A 12,164-nucleotide genomic window follows, 5' to 3' on the forward strand; every position below is an offset into this window, starting at 1 on the left:
TTAACTGATACCGTAAAAAATATATCATATTCAAAATATATATTAAACTTGTAAAATATTAATAATTTTCTGATGATTTATTTGATTTTTTACATTTATTAACTTAAAGAAATTAAGTTGAAAAATAAATTGTTCTACAGATAAACTATTTAAAATTTTTTCAACTTTTAATATCATAACGTAATTAAAAGTTTTATTTAAAATATATGGTATAAGTCTATCTATGATATTCGCTATATTATTCATAATTGTCAACTAAAATTAATCAATAAAATTAATTACATATTAATTAATGGTAGAAAATTAAGAGAAGAAAAATACGTATTTGCATGAAAATCTGCAATCAAATATAAATTTAATAATTTATATTTGTTTATTGTTTATGAAATTTGATATTAAATGATTCTAAATTTATAATTTATTGAATTGAAAAGAAGGAAAAAGAAAAAGATAAAAAAATACCGTGACCAAAGAACGTAACGTAACAAGGTTAATCAGTTAGCGTGACTGGATATTATAAGGAAAGGGATTAATGGAGCCGAAATCTTTTACTTATCTTTCCAAACTTCTTTCTTCCTCGCTCGTTCCCAATTCTGCAACCCTTTCCCAAAAAGCTCTTTCAATCCTTAAACTCGGACAATTTTTCCCCGTCCGAACGAATCTTATCAGCCAGGTCTTTATTAACAGACATCCAACCTCTCTGACCCCAGTGGCCGGCCAATTTTTCCATCTATTCATCCCCCGTTCCTATCGCCAGTATATATCCACCGTTTCAAGCAGAATAGACGGATCTGTGTTGCACGTCTTGTATGATAATTTTTTTCTTTCGATCAAACTTGATCATCTTACGAGTAATAATATTTATAAAAATCCAATTTTAATTAAAGAAAGATTTCTCTTACGTTTTATGCCTTGTGTCAAAATTGTAATCTCCCCCAAGAATATTATCTTTAACCTTTCGATTAAAGAAACTCTGGTATTAATAACGTGAAATGAAATTTATTGGCATTGGATTAAAAGAACAGGTTGAATGTTCAATTCTTTAACTCGTTTCAAGTTAATATGCAGTTTATAAAACTCTTGACGTATAAAAATTTTTATAAAACGGAAAGTTACAAAAGGATATCTAATTTATACGAGAGAAGAAACTTTGTTTTCTAATTCTGATTATTTTATCGCGTTACTTATTCATCTCAACAAACAATTCTAATAAATAACACCATGCCATTATCGTTGAATAATTTAACAAATTCCAAGAAACTCGACTAAATTTTAACGTTATTTTCCACGAAATTGTCCAAGATCTCCGCTATCTTGATCCTACGTTGAAAGCTTTTGCAATCGCACGAGAAGCTTTGTCGAGGACGTTCTCAATGGAGTCTCACGGTGGAGGGAGCTTAACTAGTGATATTTGTGGGCACAGACATATTGAGAATCGGTGAAACTCGCGTACAGAACACGCTTGTTCGTTACACGCAACGGATAATTCATCGAAGTCTGCCCGGAGCATTTCCCCGAGGATGTATCACGTCATTTGCTCGGTGGTTAAGCGAAAACCGTGTATTAGCCATCGGCAACTCGATAATCTCGTGTGAGCGCGCGCGCGTGTATGTTAACAGATTCGTAAGAGTTTCCAATTGATCGAGAGAATTTTTTTCTTTTAAAGAAATAAACGATTCGAGAAATCATTATATCTTTATTTAACGTCATTTGAAGCCTTTTATACAAGGGATTAAAATATCTTAAGTATTTCTTCTTTTTTTATAATAAGATATCATGAAATAAAAATAAATCTGACAAATTATAATATAATAAAATTGTGCAGAATTTTGGTTTAAACAATTTAGAAAATAATCGATTGATTAATTCTTCTTATCTTATCCAAAGTTTTTTAATTCTTTCAATAAAAAATTAAAAAAAAAAGTAACAACTTAAAATATATTTTTGTTTATATATCTTGGGAACGATAATTTTAATAACTCATAAAAGTTTCGCCTAGAATCTTATTCACCCCCAGTGTGCAATTCTCGACAAATATATATATACTGTCCCTGAGTAAAACTGAATTTCATGTTTCGACACGTATCTAGACATTGCAGTACCCTCTGCAACGATCGTTCCACGATGATACAGTGTGTATATCGTAACGGATATCCTGCACGATCGTATACATGCCCTGTATATAGTATATTTACACCGGAATCGATGAGAGTTACGAGTTAACATCGGGGATGTAGTTGGGGAGGAGAGGGGCGAGGAATAGTCTCAGGATTGACAGAATTAGGCTCGCTTCTCACGCAGCCCCTCCGAAGCAACAGGACAATGTTAATGGGCCAGCGATCCGAGCAACGTCACATTGTTCCACGCCAACCTGATCCAGAATGCGTCACGTCGACGGCGTTACTGTTACGTGACTGGCGTGTGTCGTTTGCCACATTCGAATGGACTGGCGCCCCAGCACTATCAAAGCTGGATAACGCGAAACTTTAATAGAATTCCGGATCGAGACGGTTCGTATTTGCCGTAAACGTTTCAGCAATCTTTTTGTCTCAAAGTAGATTGGTGAGAGTTTATTGAAATATCTGAAGTTTGAGCTAAGATTAATTTTTAACAATGATCTTGACTTTTAAAAATGCTTTTTTAAAGTATTAGTTGTTGCTTAAATTGTTATTCCTTAAAATTTCTTTTGATCATACGTCGAATTTCTTTATTTCAATTTTAATCAAATGAAACAATAAAGTATATCAATGTTTTTTCAAAAGTAAGTTTCTGAAATTATTTATTATTATTTATGAAATAAATGGACGAAGAAGAAAGTTCTTCTGTATCCCCATACCAGTAATCTATTATAATTTAATCCAATTTGATACAAATTCAAAATAGGATAGTTTAATTTATCCCAAGGATATTAAGTTGTGTTATGTCTCTTTTCCACTTGTGTTGGAATTTAAAAGAAATTTTTCACTCAATAATAAATATTATTGCAACTGTATATCAACTTTATTGCAAAATGAATTCTGTTCTTCCGTGTTCAATAAATAATAACTTTGTTGATATATATCACAATAAATTTGGAACTTATTATCATGAAAATATTCTTGACCATATATGTCAAGATCTCGCAGCTGCGCCCCTTAAAAATATCAGTTTTAGTTTTTATTTTGAAGATATCAAGATGGAATTTTATCTTTAACCTCTTGATATAAAATTATGAAAAAAGAAGGGTTGAAAAAAATTTTAAACAATTTCTTTACTTATTTTTAGAGAATGAAATTGAATTCTCGTGGTGAGAATTGAGAAGATAGAAGAGAAGATAATGGAAAGTGTGCATAGTTCGAAGATATTTGATGTAATTTCAAAGTAGCGGAAGAGGGATTTCGTTGCGGTAAATTGTGAAGTTATTCTCGAAGACATTGAAGATCTCGTTGAGGGTAATTCTAAGCTCTTGTATCTTGATTCTCTTTAATCTATCTTAAGTCGATACTCTTGTATACCAATCTTCAAACAGTAACTGTGAAATTACACTTCCCTTTTCCATTTACTTTTCCATTTCCTATAACAGCCAGTTAACTCTTTGTAACCCTTTGTTTTATCGAACTACTATTCAATAGTATCTCTACTTTTTCAATCACTTCGAATGTTATAAATAATAATTCTTTTTTAATCTTTGGTAAATTGCTTTTAAAATACAAACAATAGTATTTATGGATATGGATTTTATGGATTTTATATTTTATATTTTATTTATGGATATCTTATTTATATCCATTTTCGTATATTTTTTTTTTTACTTGATTTATCGATAAAATTGATATAAAAAGATATAATAAGATAACTTATATATATATATTCATAGTTATCTTTCTTTATTTCTTCATTCTTTATTATAAGTGATCGATAAATTTTTCCTAAACATTCAAACAATTACCATTTTAATTTTTTTCATTCCTTGTAACATAAATATTTTCCAGACAAAATTTTATTTATTAATGATAAAGTTAAAAAAAATTGTTTATTATTAAAAATACATCAATCTAATCAAAATTTAACATTTTCGTTTCTCCTAGCAACGTAATTCTTTCGTCGAAAAAAATATCATCTCCAAAATAAATTACACCTATACAAGTGCGTCATTTTGAGCCACACGCTCCTTATAAAGCGGTTAAATCATACGCGACGAGGGCCGAGCTAGTATGCTCTCGACGACCGACCAACCACCGACTTTTTGCCACCTTTGGCATCGTTAACGAGGCTTGCATCTTCGCGCATTTCCATCACTATGACGAGGAGGAGGCGCGTGCGCATACCGCACGGAAGGTGGATAAAAAGTGGGGTTCAGATATTGCACGCCGAACCACGCAGACACGTTTTTCCTTCGTAGCCGTAATTACGAGCCGATTCCGTCTGGCGAAACACGCGTGCTGGAATGCCAGAGATTACGAGGAACTCGTGCTGCGACTGGTGAAAAACACGCCGATCCCCGCCGCACAATGGATTCCTCCTCAGGAACATGTTAATAGGAGGAGTTAAAGCTCGGACTTGAGCTTCTATATACGAGTTCCTCGATAGAGGAATCTTTATTCCCTTCAGGGTCTTTGATCGAATCAGTTCAGGATGGACGAACGAGTGAATTGGAGCGGGAAAGGATTTGCCTCCGTGGGAAGAATTTTATTTTTCTTGGATTGTTTCATCGATTCGTTTATCCTTTTTTTTTAAAAAATAATTTTTATAACATATTCTTATTCAGTTGGTGATTCATAAACAGGTTTATTAAATCCTTCGATTTTAATGTAATTGTGTCAAAGATTTTTGAACAAAAAGCTTTTCTTCGAAACGGTTTAGATTAAGTTAGATCAATATCAGATTAATTTTAATCAGTTTTAATTGATAAGAAAATTGATAATTAATTTGCTTTTTTGAATCAGCTGACAGTTAAATAAATTTTTATTTAATTTTATCATAATTTATTTTAGATTTAAATTAGGTTAAGTTAATAATAAGTTTTTAATAAACAAGTCAAGTAAAATTTTCATAATATTATTATTTAGCATAATGATCTTGACAATATTATTAAAAGTCATCGAAATTGGAAAGTAATATATTTTTGTAAATATTTATCGATATTATATGATTTCCTTATGATTATATGTATGATTTTAATATTGAATATCATAGAAGAATATTTATTTTAATTTTTTTATCTGAATATATAAATATTATATTTATAAGAGTAATTTTAAGATTAATATTTTATGGATTTAAATGTTGATCAATTAAGTTTATTATTATTTATTTATTTTATATTTGTTTAATTATTTGAATTCGAGGAATTTTACCTCGAATTCGGTATGATAAGTTAATATATATATGTTGAATTGAAATGTTAATGTTAGTAATAATTTATTCAATATTTATTAAGGAATTTTTATGTATTTAATTATTATTTTTATTTAATTAGTAAGTAAAATTAAGTTAATAGAAAGTTTTATTTTTATATTATATTTTCAAAATATATACTTATTCAAATTCATTAACTCTTTTTATTCAATAATTTTTTGTTTAAAATTTTAAACTTTTAATTTGATGATGATTTTCATATTAAATTATCTCATAATTTTCTTAAATAAAAGTTTAAAAAAAAATATAAAAAATAAGTTATTGTAAATAATATTAATATTAATATTAGTAAAAGAGTATTCAATTAATTGTTTACCTAGTCGTGTTAATAGAATAAAATTATTAATAAAAATTCAGTAGTAAATTTTATTAAAAAGGTTAAATTTATTATTTGTTAAATTATTATTATATAGGATTGTGATATATAAAATTAAAATTGATATAATCCAATTACACCTAATTTATTTGGAATTGCACGTAAAATTAAATATACAAATAGAAAATATCATTCAAGTTTAATATGAGTTGGTGTATTTATTGGATTTGCAATTTTAAAATTGTCTGGATCTCCAACATGATAAGGAAATTGGAAGTTAATAAATATAAAAATAAATAAGATAATATAAAATCCTAAAAGATCTTTAATTGAAAAATATGGATGAAATGAAATTTTATAATTATTGAAATTTGATCCTAAAGGATTTGATGATCCTGTTAAGTGTAAATAAATGGAGGATTACTATAAACAGAATTATTAATGGTAAAATGAAATGTAAGGAGAAGAATCGATTTAAAGTAGCGTTATTAATTGAAAATTCTCCTCAAATTCATAATACAATTGTATCACCAATGTAGGGAATTGCTGATAAAAGATTAATAATAACTGTTGCTTCTTAATAAGACTTAAATAAGAAATAGCACAAAATTTTAATATTGAAAAATTTCAATAATTTCACAATCCTCTTTAATATCATTATAATATCATTAGACGGAATATTTTCTAATTTCTTGTGACCATTTCTCAGAGAAAGATAAACAACAGCTATATTTCTCCATAGGATATTAAATTGGCGAAAGAGTAAACGTATCGAAATTTGCAGAACTCGATGAAATTATGTTTATCCGAAAAATACCGTTTCCACCAAGTTCCAAAATATTGTCATTTCGAGTGCTTATAGACACTTACTACATCCATCAAATATACTTTAACGAAAAATAAAAGAATAAAAGAATAAAAAAAAGGAAATTTAAACGGATGAAATTTCATCGAGATTCTAAAGGAATATATATATCTCTGTTCAAGAATCAACTTGAATTCTCAATCTCTCGCAATTAACACGATATTAAATCTTTTAATATAGGCATCGAAAATGTATTAGAAATCGAGGTCACGCGCACATATCCGACACGATACATTATTCATTGCGGTTGTTCTCTAGGCAGAAGTTTGATTATTCCAAACATCTGTCTTGTCAAGGTAATATCGAGTTGTGTAAACTTGGAACATAAATGTCTGCCGGAACACATCGAAATATTCAACTTTTCCAAGTTTCTAGCGCCGGAGGACTCTGTACGCAATGTATTCGCTCGCGATGCGCCATTGTAAAGCCGTTGTTGCAGCCTCGTCGAACGAAATTAATGCGCTTCCACCCTCGCCCGTGAATTTGCGAAACTTCTAAATTTGAATTCAAAGGATGTTTTTATCATTTCAGAAAAAAAAAACTTGGAATAAAATCGTGTGTAATATTTTTTCTTTTTAATAATTCTTTGATGCAAAGTGTAAAAAGATAGAAATGACGTTAATCATAATTGTGATTCATAGTTAAAAGCTGATTTAATAATTTTTCTTTTAGCTTGTCACGGATATTTCTCGAATTACGTGTGCTTCGATAAGTGAATTCCAATTCATGAGAGTTGTTCGGTTTAATATTTTGCTGATTTGATAATTATATAACGAAACTTTTCTACGTTGTGAATAACGTTAAATTTTATTTTATTTACTCAATTCCTTATTATTTCTTATTAAATTAAAATAAAAAAGGTTTATTATTGTATTTACTTTTCATTTTATATATATTTACTATTACACGTTACTTTGTCTTTTATTACTATCATTAAATTCATATTTTATTTTATTAAGAAGCTATAAGGATATTATAAGTTTATTCTTCTATAGATTACACTTTGAATTTCATTCAAATCTCAATATAAAAATCTCGTGATTTATCATCTATCAGTAGTTAATAATATTTGAAATATATCCTACAAAATGTAATAACTTTTTTCTAAATTGGACTAAATAATTTTTTATTTTTTTTTAGAGAACGATTGATTCATTAAACAATGTGTAAAAAAAATTTTTTTAAATTATTATTCGTCAGAGTCGCGAAATAAAAGTCAAAATAAAATTATTTTTAATTTTTTTATCCGAGCCTATAAAAAAACATACCTTTTTTGTAGATCTAAATAAGTTTTATATATATTCATAAAATTTCATCAAAATCAATTAACATTGTTACGAGATAATTAAAAATATTCAAATTCGCAATTTTTCACGATTTTCACACTAATTAATTGTAATCAATTTAAAAATTTCTACATTTTTCGATTCCTATAATCTTTTTATGCATCAAATGATTTCAATGAAATATAATATCTATTTAAAAAATAAAAAAATATACCTATTTAAAATAAAATAAATAATAACCTATTTAAAATAAAAAAATATACCTATTTAAAATAATTAAAATAAACAAAATAAATGTTTAAAATTTTTTATTTAGTAAACTAATTTTTCTAACATTATTCCATCTTTAAAAAAGTTAATCAAAGTTCATTCTTAACAAAAATATATCCAAATCTTGAGTATCAAGCAAAATTGAACGAGTCTGTATTTAAAATATACCGAAAGTATCGATGCCACAGTGAATTGGTTTTAATAATAGCCTGGGCAGAGAAAGATATGGTGCAAAAGAAAGGATGACGATTATGGCTTAGCGCCGATATAAGGGACTGGCCGAGAAGAGAAGGTTGAATTGGAACTGATTGGACGTGCGACAAACATCCGGCCGCATTTCGCGTCCCATGACCGAGAATGCACTTCTCTCTTCTTAATGCAAGTCGTGTACAAAGATTTTTAATCTTGTATATTTAAACGTAACATCGATCCTTTGAATATGGACAGAAAAATATATTGAATTAAAGCGGTAAAATGAACTAGCATATAATATTTCTATTTTATTCATCAGTTTTATTTATTAGAGTATTGGATTTTATTGAATATATTATCTATTTGTATAGAAATCGCAGAAAATTAGAAGAGTATTGTTTGTATTTCGATGACTTACAATAATCACTTAAATGAATTCTCTATTCCACTGTAATTGTATTATTTGACTCATTGATACTTTCGAGGAAGTTTATCGCCTAAATTATCTCAAAGGAGAAATTTCCAGAATTCCTTTTCATCGACATACATAAAGATATCTTTATTACAAGATCTATTTGCACGAAACGGAATGAAAAACTTAAATACCTTCTCAGAATGATGATAATATAAGGAATGCTAATTTTAAAATAAGTTTTCCAAAAAAAAAATTCATTGCACCAATCTTTAAAAAAATCATCCATAGAAAACCATCATTGAAATTTTTTCAGATCGCAGATAATTCTCGAGATCATAGAAATTCTCTAGAAGATTCAACATATTGCGATTTAAAACAAATTTTCCAAAAAAAAAAAAAATTCATTGCACCGATCTTTAAAAAAAATCATTCATAGAAAACCATCATTGAAATTTTTTCAGATCGCAGATAACTAAATTCAACGTATCGCGACTCAATCACTCAATTTTCCAAAACGTGAATCCGAGTAACACTCGTCGTTGCACTGTTATTTACACTTTTAAGTTAAATATCGGAATTGCGTTAATTGGGAGCCAATACGTGGTAAGGTTTGGAGAATATCTAAGCCTGGCAAATCGGGGATTTCGAGCGAGCGTGATTTGGAATATTGCAAAGCTCAAGGGTGGGCGCGGGGCTCGAAGGCAATACAGACAGATTCGTGGTTCTGGCCACGTCGATGCGAAATTACATGTCAATGTCCACGCGAGAGTATTAGGTTTCGTGATTGACGATGGTTTACTGCGAACCTACAATTGCTTGCAGAACGGTCATAGGTTATCTATTAAGATTGATCCGTGTCGAGGTAAAGCACTATATCAATTAACCGAAAAGCTGTTCACCCACCTGTCTCAAATCAGCTCCAAGGTCTGATCAATCGCGTATCTAAGGATATCGATTACTCGATCGATTGCTTGATTAAAATTAAATTAAATTCTTTCAATAATAGTGCAATTGTAACTCTTTCAAAATTTTCTCCTTCCAATTCTACCATTTTCTTTTTTTAAATTTCTTAGAAAACTCGATTAGATATATAATTTTTACAACAAATTTCCAGTTCATCAATTGTTTCATCATCTCATTACAATTTCTCGAGAATAATTCATAAATTTTGTACACAATTTTCTAAATAACAATTATTATTATATTTTTCGTTTAAGAGGAATAAATTTTCAAATTCAAGAGAGAGAAACGTAAAACGTAAAACATTGCGTGAATAAAGCAAAATGAAAATACAAATTAAACGACGCATAATAAAATAAATGCAAGCAATTTAAATATTCAAATAACATTTGATTCCTCCTTGACCCATTCCATTTCACTTAATCATATATATCGTTTGAAGCTTTCGTTAAAAATACATCGATACGAAAAATTCCAAGAGCCAGAATTTTATGAAAGATGGCGGTTAACTTCGAGAAAAATTTTGGCGCGCGTTGTATTAAGATACGGGAAGTCGAGCAACTGGCAGCAACAATTTGGAAATATAACGCCGAATTTCCAGAATGCTCTCACTTTCGCGCGCGCGAACACGCTCCACGAGGGGGATGTAATCACTGGTCCGTTGCCTTCGGGTTATCCGAGCCTAGATTGGGTCCATATCGAGCCGAGGCGAACGTTTGGCCCGTGGGGTTATTCGTCTTCCCGAATTAACCCTGCAACTAGTCGGACGAGTCCAAGAACCGAGGCGATCGTTGCCAAGATTGAGGAGAATTGAGGATGAACAGGGCGAGGATTTTGGGAAACGTTTAAGGGGAAGATTCATCCCGGGTAATGGCGGATGGTTTGAAAGGCAGATTTTGGGGAGATTAATGGAAAGATATTTTCGAGTGCGGAAGGATATTGGCGATTTTTTCAAATTTTTATCCAATGAAGCATTGAATTCAATTTTTATCCTAGAAAGAAAGAAAATGTTTACAAAATATCTTTGATCTCGATAATTTTTTTTATGTATTGTTAAAATGTTAGAAGACTTGTCATTTTATTAAAAAGTTATCAGTATAAGCTCGATATAATAAATCACGAAACAAGAAACTAAATTTTTCTCTGACATTAATTAATTTAAGCTTCGAACTTAAATTAAATAATAACTTAAATGTGAGTCGATTAAATGGTTTGTATTAGATTTGGGCTAGACTATCAATTGTCGAGGAATCTGATTAAAACTGATCTGATCTGATCTAATTCAAACTGTTTCGAAGAAATGTTTTTGTTGGTAACTTTTTAACGAATACCAATAAAATCTTTACAACGCGACTCGAGGTAATGATCTTAATAAAAAAATTCATGATTCATTCGAATTATCATGATATTCTCTACGTTTAATAAAACGTAATATCACCTGCGTTTCGTTCATTTTTTAAATCCAACTCTATCGATCAAAAGCAAGAATTACGTGGGGCGACAGTTTTAAATTTAATTCAAAATTATTTCTATTAAGATAACAAGCACGCAACGACTTCAAAGAGTCGGCAATCGGCCGATCGCCACCCGAGATTTTCGATTTCGTATCAGGGGAATAAATCGTTCCCGGACATTTAGAGACTCTGTCACGTTTCTCATACATAGCGCGTAATAACTCGTTTCGTGCGTGGCAAATATTATTTATCGTTTGTGGTCAGAAAATTTTATTGCTGAATCAATCACATTTCTTGTTCATTGTGCTTCGTGTCTAAAATCTTTTCTCGAGTTCATCAAAACTCGTTTCTTTTCGTATTATAAAATTGATCCTACTTCAAAAATGATTGTTATTTTTTTTATTCTTCAATTAAAAAATATTATGTAATATTTTAAAATACGTATACATTTTGAATTTAAGTTGTATTGCAAATATATGAAAGCTTATAAATTTGACATTTGATGAATAATTGATAATCTATTAATTGTTCGATGTCTTTTTTCCTGTGAAATTGTGAAAAAAATTTGATTACTGGAATAGATTTTGATATTATTAATTTATTAAAGCGTAATTTTTAAAATTTCCAATAATTCTGTAATTTGTTAATCTTACTTATCGAATCAACTGAAACTAACATTTCTTTCAATTTTCTCAAAAATTTCATATTTTTTTCCATTTCTTTAATAATAATTTTTTCATCAACTTTTATAAAATTTTATAAAAAATTATAAAAATAATTAGTTTTTTTATAATTCTTTAACTGAAAAATACTTAGTACAATTAATTCAATTTTATCATGAAAAAAAATGTTTAAAACTTATTAACTTATTTTAAAAAAAAAAAAATTCTCTCGTATTAATAAATCTTTCGAGAGATTTAATTACTACGGTCATACCGATGTTTTTCCAGTTCAGAAATGAATTTCAATTCATTGATCTACCTTTCAATACCTTTTAATACACGCGAAT

General features: G+C 29.0%; 1 protein-coding gene across 3 annotated transcripts in view; it reads right to left on the minus strand.

Moving 5' to 3' along the window:
- The window catches only part of LOC413242 (bifunctional heparan sulfate N-deacetylase/N-sulfotransferase), a 260,674-nt gene that overhangs the window by 93,190 nt on the left and 155,320 nt on the right, over positions 1-12,164 (minus strand). The gene's annotated exons all lie outside the window — the stretch shown is intronic.

The sequence above is a fragment of the Apis mellifera genome, linkage group LG10 (genome assembly GCF_003254395.2).
Source record: "Apis mellifera strain DH4 linkage group LG10, Amel_HAv3.1, whole genome shotgun sequence".
Classification (NCBI taxonomy): domain Eukaryota; kingdom Metazoa; phylum Arthropoda; class Insecta; order Hymenoptera; family Apidae; genus Apis; species Apis mellifera.